The sequence below is a fragment of the Desmodus rotundus genome, chromosome 5 (genome assembly GCF_022682495.2).
Source record: "Desmodus rotundus isolate HL8 chromosome 5, HLdesRot8A.1, whole genome shotgun sequence".
In the NCBI taxonomy this organism is placed as follows: domain Eukaryota; kingdom Metazoa; phylum Chordata; class Mammalia; order Chiroptera; family Phyllostomidae; genus Desmodus; species Desmodus rotundus.
The window spans coordinates 41643456-41658407 of NC_071391.1; the positions used below are offsets into that span (position 1 = coordinate 41643456).

The window sequence follows — 14952 nt, forward strand, 5'->3', positions numbered from 1 at the left end:
GCCCTCTCCCTGAGCACCAACAGTTAGACACAACAGCCAAGCTAAGTTCACCCTGCCTGCTTTTACCCTGAGGCTTCCTCACCATGCAGTGTTTTACTCCAAGACCCCCATTGCTCCTGCTCAATTCCCACTCCTCTTTCAAGGTCCAATTCCAGCATTATGATTCCAGGGATCTCTACCATTCCATACACAGAAGTGACTGCTTATGACCCAGTCCCCCTCTCCACTCCCACAACAGACTTCCCTCACAGCACCTGGAACTCTCATTGAAGAGCAACGGCCACTTCAGTGTGTAACTCCTTTGTCTGAGTGGTAAGCTCCTAGTAGGCAGGGCCATGCAGCTGAGCCCAGAGCTCAGCTGGAGCTGGGCACGGTGCAGGTAACAGATTCCATCTGTTGGGGAGACCATCTGTAGGAGCCCATACCTGCCTGAGGAAGGCAGCTGGAGGTGGACTAGGGCCAAAATTCCTCTCCACCTGTGGATCTATGAAATACTTTATCTGCTTCCAAAATACAATGGGACAGGTAATAAAGAATAGTAAAGGTTCCCATTCCCAAGGGGAAAAAATAAAGAGCTCACTGGTCTAAACTGGGAGCTAAGAGGCTCCCAGGGGTGTTAGGGCAAGCCTGTCCATGGCCGTAGGCTGTACCTGGATCCCTGAGGCCTGAGGTTCTGTCCAGTCCTGAGGTCTTTGTCTTCCTAGGGAAAAACTTGACAGTGAAGAAAAGCAGCACACCTGGCCTCAGGGCAATGGCAGGGCCCACAGACACCGACTTTGTATCAGGACCAAAGGACAAGGCCACAGGTATTAACTTTCCACCGGGATAGAGGAGCCGTACACAGAAAGACATCCAGTCACAACAAAGAGGAGTCAGAGCAGAGGGACCAGGATGCTGAGAAAGCTGCTATCAGAATCGCTGAATGCCTCTGGTGACTCCCTGAGCCTAATACAAGTGGAGAGGCAGAGCCTTAATTTCTTTTGTCTGTGAATAGAAGCTTAAGCGACAAAGAAAAGAATGCTGCCGAAGGCAAACAAGCATGCTTAACTTGTCCCCATCTAATCACCATATCGGTGACTCCTAATAACAAACATTTATTTAGAGCTTTCAGCTTTGAAATGTTTTCACAGGCCAGCTCTCATTCCCACCTAAACACCCCTGATCTGACTGTTCTGAATTGTCAGCCAGTTAAGCTGAGACCGGTGGGGCCAAGATCCATCAGAATTGATGAAAGGGCCTTATTAGCCTAGGCGTAGGCTGGCAGTGCTGGGTGGCAGCAGAAGACAAAATGCAATATTTCTTGCTTAGCATCTTTTTCCCGCTGCACCAGGTGAGGGAGTTGTATGCACTGAGCATTGGCAGCCACTCCCCGCTGGGCGAGGTCCAAAGATCCCTAAGAACCTTTGTATTAGAGCCCAGGTCTCCCGAACCCACCAGCTGCTTTCTGGCCCTTCCATTTAAAACCCAGCCCAGTTCCTGTCACATGTCACCACTCCTCCACCAGCCTCCTTTGGCACCTCCAAACCCAGATGCTTCCACTTAAGCACTTACCCAAAAAACTCAGGCCCTTCTCGCCAAACCACAGCCCTTTCAACAGATCCCAAACAGCTCTTCCACCAACATGTAATAATAGCAGGGGACTCGGTCACATAGCTGAACCCCCTCCCCAGCTCCTGGTAAGGAATACCAGGAATAGCAGCACCAGGCACTGACACCTCACCTCCAGGCGCCATGAGGCCAGACTTCCGCCCAGCTTAGCCTCCTCCCAGACTCAGGAGCAGAAGTGACATCCTGCCTCCTCCTTGAAATGGCAAGCTTCTTAAGAGAAACACCACACCAAAGCCATGAGCATGAGCTACCCCAAGCCCAGCCCACAAGGAGGAGCGTGGGGTCTGGCCAGGAAATGGGCGCCATGGCTTACACCCAAAGGGCACATCTGACCTGGGCTTAAGGAACGCTGCAGAGCTGACGTGGAGTTTCCTCCATGTCTTTGCTAACATCTTTAAACACTTGCTTCATCTTCCTCCGATGACTCTCACCTCCCATTTCTGCTCTTGACATTCTGCCCCCAAGCTGGTCCTTCTCCCTAATTCAGGGGTTTACTGTGGTAAAGAGGCCACAACAATCTCAGTGACCACGACCGTGGGCCTTAACTCAGGCCTGCCAAGGAGTGGTTTGGGCAGGTCTCAAAAGACAAAGGATGCAGGTGCTCCAGCAAGGAGAGGGATGGGAGGGGCTAAGAAGCAGGAATCTGTGCTTTTGTGAAGAGTGAGATGGGGAGCCAGACAGTGTCCAGGGACAGAGCATTACCGAGTCTCCCCACCCCCATCAGTTTGCCCCTTAACACTGTGCTTAAGACAAATACATCTGCATCCTCACTGGGGTGGGGCTCACTTAAGAACCTGGGATGGAAGGTTCTTTCCTTCTGAGTCTCAGAAAAAGTAGGTCCGAGAAATAAACATAAATGAGAGTGTCCTCTTTGATGCTGGGATGTGAAGGACCAGGAACAGACAATAAATACCTCATATGCTCTAAGATGCAGCTTAGGTCTGGTGGCCTGCCTCTTACCCCACAGCTGTCCGCAGTACATGGAATGATGGCAAATTATTTCATGCCTGTGCAGTTTCCACCTGTTTGTAAGAGCTGCCTGCTCAGGAAGTCCACAGAGGGTTTCCTATCTCCTCCAGAAGCAGCAGCCCCTGTGAAGACTGTCCTCATTATCTCATTTAGTCTTCCTGGTGATACTATAAGGCAGTGGTCCCCAATCTTTTTGGCAAAAGTGACCAATTTCGTGGAAGACAATTTTTCCAGAGACGGGGGAAGTAGGAGGGGGAAACTGGGGGGACAGAGCCCAAGTGGTAACGCAAGTGAAGCTTCGCTCGCTCACTCGCCACTCACTTCCTGCAGTACAGCCCGGTTCCTGACAGGCCATGGACTGGTACTGGTCCACAGTCTAGGGGTTGGGGACCCCTGCTATATGGGATATGTTATAATTACAAGCCCTAAACGAGGCTGGTGAGGGAGCAGTGACAAGTGACAGGAGCTGGGCTAGGTTTTATATGGAAGAGCTGGAGGCAGCAAAACAAAGATATTAAGATACTGGTGAGGTCATAAGCTGCTGAAAGTCCTCCATGGATCCCAGTCTGTCTGCCATCTGAGTCCCTACTTGCCATCCCCTACACTACCTTGCCCTGCAGAATGGCCCGAAGCACCGCAGAGCTGTGCGACAGGGAAGCTGGCCTCCCTGTTCCAACCAAACAGAACTCCAAACACATGAGACCAAGAGGCTTACTGCTCGCTACCCACCCCTCGTGTATCTCACCTTCATGGGGACGCCACCCACTGCCAACCCCTTAGACCATTACAGGTGGTATTTTACTTGAAAACAGGTATGTAGACCAGAAAAGAACTGTCATAAAAATGCATGACCCACAACTATCAATCTGTTATTATTTTTTAGATTTGTTTATCTATTTTATAAATACTGCTTGTCCCGTTATCAGTAAAAACCTGTGCTAGCAGATGCTGTGGGGTGGGGGTGAGAGATAAATGTTAAGACTAAGTTATTTATCTACCAAGGGCCAAAAACCTTTCATCTCTCATCCATGTCAATTAGAACATGAAGGCTGCGTGTAGAATTGGAATCCATGAGCCAAAGCCAACAAACTTTGGTTTTTTCCAGTTTAGACTTCCAATTCATAAATTAATTAATGATCTAAGTTTAAAGCAGTCATGATATTCCTTTGTGAGAAGAAAAACAGCATTTCCCTGAAATTCCCATCATCCCTAAAATTAAGTTCAGATGGCAGTTAGCTGCTAATGTTACTAACATGCAAAACAGCACATAGAAGTTAGTTTCAAAGACAAGCTGAGTTTCAAAAGTGGATCATTTGCCTGATCATTTCACGGATAATAAGGCTCACCTCATCATCCATTCATTCAAGATAATGAACATTCTGGGGGAAGATCACGGGTGCCAGACACCACAGAGGCCCCAGGGATCCCAAGGGAGAAGGACGCATGCCTGGCTACAACCCAGCACAATGTGCATGCCCAGGGGAGAAAAGTTCAGCATGCCCAGGACAGGGCAGCAGGAGGAAGGAGAAACAGTAGAGTGTGGGCAATCCTAGAAGGCTTCCTGGAGCAAGTGAGACTTCTACAGGTCGACAGCAGGCAGAAATGCACTGCTAGAGGAGCAAAGAGCACATCCCATTGCATGAAAGCCTTGGCGGGGAGGGGCTGTGCATGTGGCTCTGTGTGGTCAGAGAACGGGGGAAGAATAGCAGCGAATGAGGCTGAGACCAGCCTGTGAAGGGTCCCTTACCTCATTCACCCTAGAACTTGACCTTTATCCACTGGGCAATAGGGAACCAGTGAAAGGAGCTGCCTGGGGGTTGCCATTCTTCTCCAACAATAATGGAGAAGGATGCAAGGACCGGAGGGAAGGATCCTTCTCAGAGGAGCTTGCAGGGCTCTCAGAACTCCCCTTCTCTGAGCATAACCAGGCTATGGCAGCCTGTCCCCAGCACCTGCCTACTTCAAGAACCCCGCGGCACCCTCCCACACTTCTCTTTCACCACTTCTCATTCCGGTCAGAAAGGATGGGGCCTCTCTACTCCAGGGCCCCTCAACATGTGCACGTCAGCAGTCAGCATGCAGGATCCTCCCCTGAAACTCTGCCTACCTCGCTCCGGCAACCTCCCCAGCTCTCACGGAACCTGCTCCCAGCTCACTCTGCCTCTCCGGTCACAACTTGCCCTGACTCTCCCCCTGCCTGGGAGGCAAGCTCAGGTGTCTTCTTCCTTCTGCTCCAGAATGCTTCACAATGCATACAGCTTCATCAGACACGCGTGCACCCAGACCTTTAATCTCATGTTTCCTTCTTGTCATGAGACTCTTCCTCAACAAACCACCATGCATCTTTCTTTGGTGAGACATGGAATCCTTCAATTCTCTACACCCCAAATTTTCCTCTGCTCTCAGATCCCCTAATCTCTCATCACTGGGGTCCAGCCTCTCAGTTGTTCCCTCTCTAAGCTGAATCTGCATCTTTCCCCCTCTCCTGCTTCTTCCTCTCAGCCCACAAATATTAAAGCCTCGGCTACCCCAAAAGCCTTCCTTCGGCTCCACATCCCCAGCTATCACTTCATGGTTCACCTCCCATTCTCTCTGACATCTTGTGTGATAACATTTCCCCCCATGTATACTGCTGCTGCTCCCTCATCTACTGAGCTACTTTGGTTCTGAATCCTAGAGACAGTCTAGGATGGGCTTAAAGTGCAAGCTGGAAGGTCAGACTGCTTGGATTAGAACCCCGTTTCTGACACCACTCACAATGTGTCCTAAGGCAAAACATGTACCCTCTGTGCCTCAGCTTCCTCATCTATAAGCTGAGCAGAATAAAACCCATAGGTGGTGGTGAAGGTTCAATGATTGATACCACTAAAGCACTGAGACAAGTGATCGGTCGGTGTCGGCTGGGATTGCTTCCCTCGGCATCTCACCAGTGCTGAAAGCCCTGAGACAGCCTCCTTCGCTGGCATTTGGGATGGAGCACTCTTTGAGTTCTTTCAGATCCTCTCCTTCACCAAATGTCCTCTCGTGGCTTCCACTTACCGTCCTGGGGCAGGTTCTGTGCTCAGTCTCTTCTCTTTTCTTTCTGTAGTCTCTGGACAATCCACATTTTGTCTCCATGTTCATGACTCATAAACCTAGACTGATTTTGTGAGCTCCAGATCAAAATATTCAAATACTCCTCAGCTTACTGAGCATTTCCTAGCAGCCCCTGAGATTCAGCATTCTCAGAAACTTCCAGCATGGTCCTGCCCTTGCCTGCTAGCTCCTGGGACCTCCTTAAACTGTATATATACCCGGCCTCCCCTGTGACCCCCTCCCTCACCTTCCAACAGCAGACGGGTCCTTGTGGATGGCTTCCTGCAAGGATGCTCTTCTCCACCTCGCCCTCTCCACTCCTGCTGCTCCATGCTGGGTTTAGGTATTCAGAACCTAAGCACTGAGCGCCTCCTCTCACCTGAGCAATACCTGCCTCTCTCACAGCAGTCCAAACTCATGACCTGGCATTCCAGGCATTTCTCGCTGAGCCCAAACTGTCCTGGACTCATGATTGTAATAATAATGGCTGTGACTTACTAAGCACTCTCCCGGCACTGAGTCAAGTGTTTATATGTATTTCATATGTCAATATTCATAATTGTTACTATCTAAATTTTACAGACAAGGAAAGAGAACCTTAGAGGTGTTAAATACCTTAGTCAAATCACACATCCAGGAAGAAGTAGAAATGGGATTTGAACCCAGACTCTCTGACTCCAAGGTTATGTTCTTAACCACTATGCAGCACTTCCTCACTAAGCCTGGCTACCTGCGCCCACAATCTTCTGAGTCCCTGATACTCCAGCCACAGGAGTGCATTCTCACTTTGCTGTGCCTTCTTCATGCTGTCCCCTCAAGCTAAAGGTCTCTTTTCTAGTCTCTGCCCACTAAAACTAACTTTTCAAGGCCCAAATGATTCTCCTTCCTGATGACAGCATCTCCACACCTACCTGTCCAAGAGAGCCTCTGCCGAGACCCACAACACGAGCTCACACATTCATTTAATTTATTTCATGGTGCCATGGGGTGGGAGGACACTGACATTCTCTCTTTCCAGGACCTCCTCACCTGGGAGCAGCTAAGTATCTGATTGGAGGGAATGAGAGAAGGAACTGAGCATGTGTGGCCCAGCCCCATCCTTCCCTCTCTTTTTCCAGAGCTGCCTTGACAGGAAGAGGCCTCTATTCATCTAGGTCCCTGATAGAGGTGAGTATGCTAACTCAGCAGCAAAGGGATGCACCGGGAACCCTACTGGCCATGTTCTCAAACACCTTTATTAACCCTTGAACAGATATTTTGGTCTATCTGTCTGACTCTTGGTCCTATTTTTTCAATTGGTGCTGAACTCAGAGGGCATTTAAGTAGTATAAATAATTACCACATTCCCCACCAGACCTGTGTCACTCTCAGTAAAAGAACTGGCCAGTGATTGCTCTATGTGGCACACTGGTGACCGATAAGGAATCTCTGGGGGTTGAGGACTGATCACTAGCAGCAAGGAGGCCCCACAGAATCTGAGTGATAGCCCTACCATCCACATGGCGCCTCTGTCTGGGAGTCCGGCTTCCCCGCAACCTGCACCCACCCCTGTAATTCACTTTCCCAGGTAGGATAATGCCAGGAAGGCGGCCTGGGAGGGCAGGCGTTCGTGTTGTGGCCACTGGACAACGCCTGCCAAAGTGAATTAGTCCACTGGTGTCTGGTTTACAGATTAGCCTTGTCAGTTTGGTTGGCATGAATCAGGCTCCCAGGCCACATGCACCCTTTAGTGAATGGATCAGGAGGGAGTCTGATCCTGCAAGCCACCCTCCCAAGCCATCTTTACCTCTACTCTCTGCTCTGGCCACACCTGCCTGCCCCATGGCAGAGAGAATGTCACCCCGCTGATGGGAACCTGCTGGCAGTGTGCCTCATCAATCCCCCCAAAGAAAGAACATACCCTTCAAAGAAAGCTACCCTCATCCTTCTCACAACAGAGAACACACGTACACACACACACAGATTTACCTCCAGGGAGGAACAAATGAAATGGACATCAAGTCGTTTCCCTGACTCAACCTGAAGAGAGACAGATTCAGAGAAATGCTTCAAATTAACCTTAACTTGAATACTTCCAAAAAGTTTCATCTCAGAAACTACCACCTAAAAATTATAACCAGCCAGGGGCCATTGTTGAAGCTGAGTGATGGGTAAAGAGAGTCATTGTACCATTCCTTCTACTTCTGTGTATGCTTGAATTTTTTATAGTGAAAAATTAAACATACACACACACACTGCTTAGGGAGCTGGGCTTTTCCAGACGGAGGCACAGGATCCCACCTTCCCTTGCTAGGGGCCAGCAGAGCTGAGATTTGAACCTAAATTCCTGATGACTCATACAGTGTTCTTTCTACAGTGCCATTCAGACTCCCTGAAGGCCCCAACACCTAACCAAACTCCTTCAGACCCTCATCGTCTCTCACCTGGATTGCCAAAGCTGCCTACTTTCGGCTTCTTACTTCTAGCTGACTCTTCTTTCACCTACCTCTTTCCCAGTGCAGACAGGATATGTCCATAAAGCTCATGACATTACCCCCCTGCTCTCAAACATTCCAGGCTCCCCAGTGCTTCAGGAACAAAGCTGCATCTGTAGCTTGGCCATCAAACTTCTCCAGCAAGATCCACCCTCCTAGTTGCAAGTCAAACACTCAGGTCCAGTCACAACGGGCCACTCCATAAATCCCTAAATCCAGAAAGATTTTCCTGTTTTCTCTATTTCCTCTTTTGGGATGGTTGTCTCCATCCCACCCATTCTAAGGCTTTATCCAAATGCACCAACCCCAGCAAACCTTTCCTGACACCACTACTGCTCCACTCTGCTCCGGCCATACTCGGTACCCACCTCTATCATCACTTACAGTGCTGTTGGCACAGTTCCTCGATATGTCTGTCTCCCCTTCTAAGTTAAGAAGCTTAAGAGCAAGGAGTACGTGCTATTCACCTTTCTATCCTCAGAGCCTAGCAATGAACCTGATTCAAGTGGACCCTCAGTAAAAGTGGGCGGACACAAAATGCTAAAGGCATGTGTATCTGAGTGTCAAGAAAAGGGAAAAGAGGGGAGAGAGACAGACACACAGACAGACATGGTCAGCTTCCTGAAATAAGGGTGGGGAGTTGTCCGTAGCAGCCTCTCCAGTCCCACTTTCTCCATACCTGAGGCCCCTCTCTTTGCAGCCTGATATTCCAAGGTAAAGGCAGCTCTACCATGAGAGGAACTTGGCCATGCTTGGGCCTGGCATGAACAAGATACATAATAGATGAATGCAATTATCCTCCCAAAGGACCAAGAGGAGAAGAGGATGTAACTTCCCCTAACAGATGATAAAACCAGGCATTTCTCCTCATTCTATTATTTTAAAATGCTAAGCAACAAGAAAAAAAAAACAGATCTGAGTTAGCACGTTTTCTCTATTATCTAGAGTGTTCAGGGCTCTCCTGCGTAACCTCAGCCTGCAGCCAGCTACCTCCTACAAGCCTCCCACGCTACCTGGGGAAGGGCACAGACACCGGAATTTGGCAGGCTCTAGGAGAATACTAATTGAACTAAGCAAAATTTATTCTGTATTTTGAATGTTCATTTCAACATTTGTTAAACATTTTAATTTTGAACCAATGCAATAGTTTTCCTTTTGCATTAAGAAAAGTTTAAACCGGTAGGGAGACCAAAGAATTTCCTTAAAGTCAGGCTATGTGCACTGGCAACAACAGCCTGGCTCCTGCCTCGGCGCGAGGAGAAGGGGGCTTCCTCTGCGGGCCTGGGCTGGATGTTGTCAGCAGGGGACCGATTAGCAGCCCTGTCTTCACCGGGGACCGAGGGACACGTGGGAGCCAAATGGAGACACCACACAGAACCAATGCAGCCAGGCAGCCCAGACTGTAGGGGAACAGCTCTGCCTGGACTTTCCTGGGCTGAGCCTTCGGACAAGGCCAATGGCGCTTCCTCCACCACGGGCTGGGCTGGGGCCACCTTTGTCTTTGGCAGGACCAGCAGTGAGACCTCTCCATCCCTCACTGTGAATCTTGCCTAATGAAGATTTTGGAAATATCCTGTTATGGGCTAAATTATATCCCCATTCCCCAAATTCATATGTTGAAGTTCCAACCGTCAGTACCTCAGAATATGACTGTATTTAGAAATAAGATCTTTAAAGAGGTAATGAGGTTAAAATGAGGACATTAGGGTGGGCCCTTATCCAATAGGACTGGTATCCTTAGGACACAGATGGGTAGAGGGAAGACCATGTGAAGACTCAGGGAGCAGATGGACCTTTAGAAGCCGAGGAGAGCAGCCTCAGAAAAAAACCAACCCTGCCAACACATTGATCTTGGACTTCTAGCTTCCAGAATTGTGAGGGGAAAAAATGTCTGTCGTTTACCCAGTGCTGTGGTACTTGGTTTTGGCATTCCCAGCAAACTGATCTTGGAAACACAGCAAGGCCATCAGAAAACGGTAGAACTCTCTGGAGCTGGTCCTCTGTTCTCATCCACTCATGCCCCTTCCCTCTTAGTCTAAGGGAGACTTTGCTTCACATCTTCAAACCTTACACAACACCCAGGTAAAGACAATTTGTAAGCCAGCTCTGAGGCAGCCGCACCTGAGGACCAAGACCATTTAGTAAGGCCAGACTCGGGCAGGCTGCAGGAGGAAACCCTAAGATCCCTTAGCTTGCCCAGCTGTCAAGCTGCATTCAAGGAGCCAAGAGCCCTGGGCCCAACCCTCTTCTCCTCAAGCCAAGTCAACAACTCCCAGGGTAGGCTGGGGGAGGGAGGGGCAGGGCAGCGCTGGGCCCCTACTCTCAGCTCAGCAGTCATAAGACATTTGCCACTGGGATCACTTCCCTCCCCTAAGAGCACTTAGGCCAGAGAGAGGGTCAGGGACTTTCCCAGGATAAGCGTCCCAGGAATCCCCCATGTGCACACAATTCTGCAGATCGAAGCGAAGCTGGCTGGAGAATTGCCCTGCTCTAGGTCTCCCCTCCCTGGGAGCCGGGGGATCTTGCTCCTGGAAGTCTGTCAGTCTGACCCCAGAGGACAGACTTCCTCTGCAGAATTTCCTGAGGGCCTCTCTTCCTTTTCTTACCTCTTGTTGTCCATAAATTTAGCCGGGCCATTATTTTCCGTTGGAGAAACCTGAATAGTTCCTCGGACTCAAAGTGAAAGGTGGAGAAGTCAGTGTGATTTAAAAGGGCCATAGAAAGGGAAGGCAGTGCTGATTCCAGAGCCCCCACTGCCAGCCCAGCCCAACCCCAGGCCTTCTGTGACTCCTTTCTCATGTCCCTGAAGAAGGAGAGGGGCAGGAGGAAGAAGAAAGAGTCCAAGCTTTGGAGTCGGATGACTTGGGTTTAAATCCTGGGCTTGGGTAATGCATATTAATGTCTCAGGTTACTATGTAATGGAGATAAGAATAGGTGCTCCATAGGTCAGAGGCTTAGGAGGGAGGATAGAGTAAATGATCCGCTCAGTGCCTGGCCAGTAAATATGCAACACCCCGCCTCTCCTCTCTTGGAGAACACGTCCCTAACTGCACTATTCCTGAAGATGCGTTTAGCCAAGACCAAGACCCCTTAACAGGGCCTAAATGTTGAGATCAGGAGGGGGAAATATAACTTCAAGAAGTTGCCAAATCTCTGAAGCCAGCCCCCAATTAGGCAGATCGGGGGGAAGCACCACAGGGCACATGATCTGAGCTTTCTGTCTCTCTGCAGCAGTGTGTGACAGGGCAACCAGACCCTTACCACCCCTTCCTCAGTCATTCCACCAGCCTCACCCAGTGCCCGGCTTAGTGACAGTGAGCAGAGTTTATGATGATCAAGGAGACGTCTGGCAGAGGGAGATGAGGAGATGGATTTGGAAGACCCCAAGCATGGAGGCTACAGCTGAAACAGGGCTCTAGGGGCGGGGAGAGGAAGGACTAGACCCTGACCACATTTGTGAAAGGCTTTAGCCTGTGAGCAGGAGGTGTCCAGCCCCCGGCACTTGTCCCGGGAGGCACATTTAACTCAGCAGTGGCCCTGAGAGATGACAGCCAGATCATACTTGTGATTCAGAGAGGCCCCACAATCAGTCCTGATGGACATCACACTCGTATAGAACACCTAGCGCCAAACAGGCGAGCACGCTGGAGTTACTGAGGAAAGGTTTCCATGCACGGTGTGTAACATGCTCTGAGATGCGTGTCTCACGCAGCCGGCAGGGTCCTTCCCATGGACACCAGTCTTTATTCAGTTGTCACTATGTTTACTTAAAATTCTCTTTCTAATATAATTAATCACAACACTTGAGGAGTGGATTTGTGACCCTGGAGTAGCTCTTAAGCTTTCAAAGTGGTCATGATTAGTAGGCAGAACATGAAGGTCGCATTTTGTCCTACCTAAAGTCCCTTGTGAACATGAGATCCCGAGTCCCTGCAGCCCAAATACTCCCTCTGTAGCCCCCCAACTTCCCTAGGTAGTCTTAGGCTTTCTCTCTGGGCTGAGGGAAATTTTGCCATCAGGAAGGGTGAAGGAGCCCAGGTCCACCCTGAGGTCAGAAGCAAAGTGAAGGGGCCAGGCCTGGATCTGGGTTGAGCTCCAGGAGGGAGGCCAGGCTAGACAGAGTATGGGGCCCTGGGTGGACTTATTCAACAATAAGGTTCGCAGGACACAGAATAAGAAAGAGCCCTAACTTTAGCAGGCAGCCACCCCTAGCACCCACTTGCTCAGAACCTGAACACGTCACTGTGGAAACAATGCTCTCCTTTCACACAGGTATCCATCCCTGCATCCACTCCACACCCCTGCATGGGCAGGCTCCAGGAACATGCCACGGAACTGCATGGACTGCTCCTTTCCACCCCCGCAGCCCCACCTGGGTCACTGCCCAGGTTTCCCTGACTCCCCCCCCCACCCCTTCCACTCACTCCAGAGCACCATCTTGCTTACCGTCCCTTCACGATTCCCAATAGGTGAGGTGGGTCATATGATAAAGTAGCTAAAGCCAAGAATCTTTTTGTATAAATTAGAGAAGATTCTGAATTACCTTGTCCTATTCTAACATACTTTCTTGAGTGGGAGAGAAAATAGAGGAATTTGGCCAAGAAATCAGCAATTGCCTGTAGTACCAGGGAGTAAGTTTCTATGACGCTATGAACGACAGTGCAATTCCTACTGTGTTTGAGGTTTACTTCCTAAATACACATGTGCTTATATACATATATCCCCGGGGTCAGGTATGCATCATAATGATCTGGTCACGCCCACCAAATGCTTCTCAAAGGTTAATGTCATCTGACCTGTGTACACCAACCACCTTCCTGCCTCAACATGAAGAGCTCATCTTCACAGCAAACTTAAAACTAAATACAGCGGTACCTCCGTACTTATTAATTCATTCCGGAACCTGTGATGAGTGCTGAAGCCAACGAGTACCGAACTGCTCATGAGACTGACTCATTGACCTCTGTTTCATCGTGAGAGAGGGGCTCTGCGTGGCGAGCAGGCGCCAAGTGCCAAAACATTTTTCTCTCATCAAAATGCAATGAGTACAGGGTTTGACGGGTTCTGGAGTCAACAAGAACCAAGGTATGACTGTAATCTAGACTCTCAACGTGGTGGCAAGACACTATGGAAAGAATATGTGTTTGGGGACCAGACAGACAGAGCAAAAGCCTTATTTCAGCCAATCACCAAATAAGGAACCTTAGGAAAGTCACTTATCCTGAGTCAGTTCCCTCCTCGGCTAAAGCCCTGAAAGGCTCCTGTGAGTGGTGGGTGCAGATGCCTCAGTGCTCATGCCTATGCGTGGTGGGGACTTAATAGCTGATAATTTCAATCCCTGGTTCCCTCCGTTCCAGCCAAACCAGACCACCGTCTGTTTCCCACACATGCCCCATAATTTACCATCCCCATGCCTTTCTTTGTACATTGCTGCTCCCTCTGCTATAAATGCCCTTTGTCCCCACAGAAAGGGATGTCTCTGGTCCCTGTCTTTCCTTCCACACACACATCCAATGCCACCTCCTCAGAGAGCCACGTGCCCCAACTTCTCCTTTCTATGTTCACTGTGTTTTCTTTGCAGGTATTACTGCCTATTTTGAGTAAAGAGTACATTCCTTAAATTTCACCTAGAAGGGTACATTTGATTCATCGCTGCTCCCACCATCTCAGTATTCAGCACAGAGGGTAGTCAAAAATCATTTGGTAACTGAAATCATAAATGAGGTCACAAATCCATTGACCCTAGAGTACTTAAGAATTATACTCTACCTCAGCTTCTAAAAGCGTGAACATTCCCTTAGATCCATTGGGCCAACTCCTAGAGCCTAGCCAGGCTCCCTGCCACTCAGGCCCGGAGACCGCGCCTCTCAGACATCCACGTTGCTTAACCACAGCACTCTCCATCCTCCTTCCATGCACCCCACCCAAAACCTCAGCCGACGTGAATGAGGCCCTGCTGCCCACAACCCTTCCCCACCTCCCCTTGGGGAGGGAAGTGTGTTCTGTGGCCCAGGCTGCAGACAAGTCAGAATTCCCAGTGTCTTGGATGCTGTGAGCCCAGTGCCCCAGCCACATGGCTCAGATTCTCTGGGGGCCAGGACATTGTGTCCCCAAAATCTTCAAGGGGTGACCATGATGCTATAAGAGCCTTCATACCCCTATCAGGCAGATGGGCCAAGATGACCATCAGCAGAGAATATACACAGTACAATCACTTCTTTCGGATCATAGCCTCAATTGCAGCCCACAAAGGCAGTTTCTCGGAGCATTTCCTCTCTCCAACCCCTGTTACTGAGTGGGGCTTCAGCCTGTGACATGAGACAGAGAAGCTTCTGCACAGCTTTAAGGCTGCCCTTCCCCAGCCTCCCACGCTCATTCCACCCTACATTTGCTGCAAGTCATCTCTGCTCAGAAGCCACCAATTACCACCCCGCCTCCCGCAAGTCCCACAGCACTTTTAGTCAAACCTTTAACCTTTCCGCAAACTCTGCCCTCCTGTTATTGCACAAACGTCTCTAGCCAGTACTGCTTGGACAATACCCTCTTCAGGTAGACTCGCATGCACGCTTTCAGGCAGCTGCCTGGCCCCAGAGATGAGCTTGAGTTATTTGGAATTTCTTACATCATCTCAGACTGAAATCTACCTCTTCATCTTCCCTTTACCATCACCCCCACAGACCCTCAACTGTGCCCTCTGAGCAACACAGAATGTGGTAGCTCCCCCACCCACCTGAAAATCGTAATCATAGCCTGGGGCCTTCCAGCCTGTCCCCAGGTCCTTCCAAAGCTTACAGGGTGGGGACTCCAACTTTGCAGCATTTAAGGT

The 14952-nt window shown here is 49.7% G+C and overlaps 1 protein-coding gene across 5 annotated transcripts in view; it reads right to left on the minus strand.

Annotated features, from left to right (window-relative positions):
* PPFIBP2 (PPFIA binding protein 2) overlaps positions 1-14952 on the minus strand; it is a 130347-nt gene that overhangs the window by 106947 nt on the left and 8448 nt on the right. Inside the window, exon 1 of one of the 5 annotated variants that reach the window (XM_045194000.3) lies at positions 1721-1806. The exons of the other annotated variants lie outside the window; for them this stretch is intronic. The gene's annotated coding sequence lies outside the window, so the exon portion shown is untranslated. Of the gene's footprint in view, positions 1-1720; positions 1807-14952 lie in introns of those variants that run through there. 5 annotated transcript variants of the gene reach the window in all.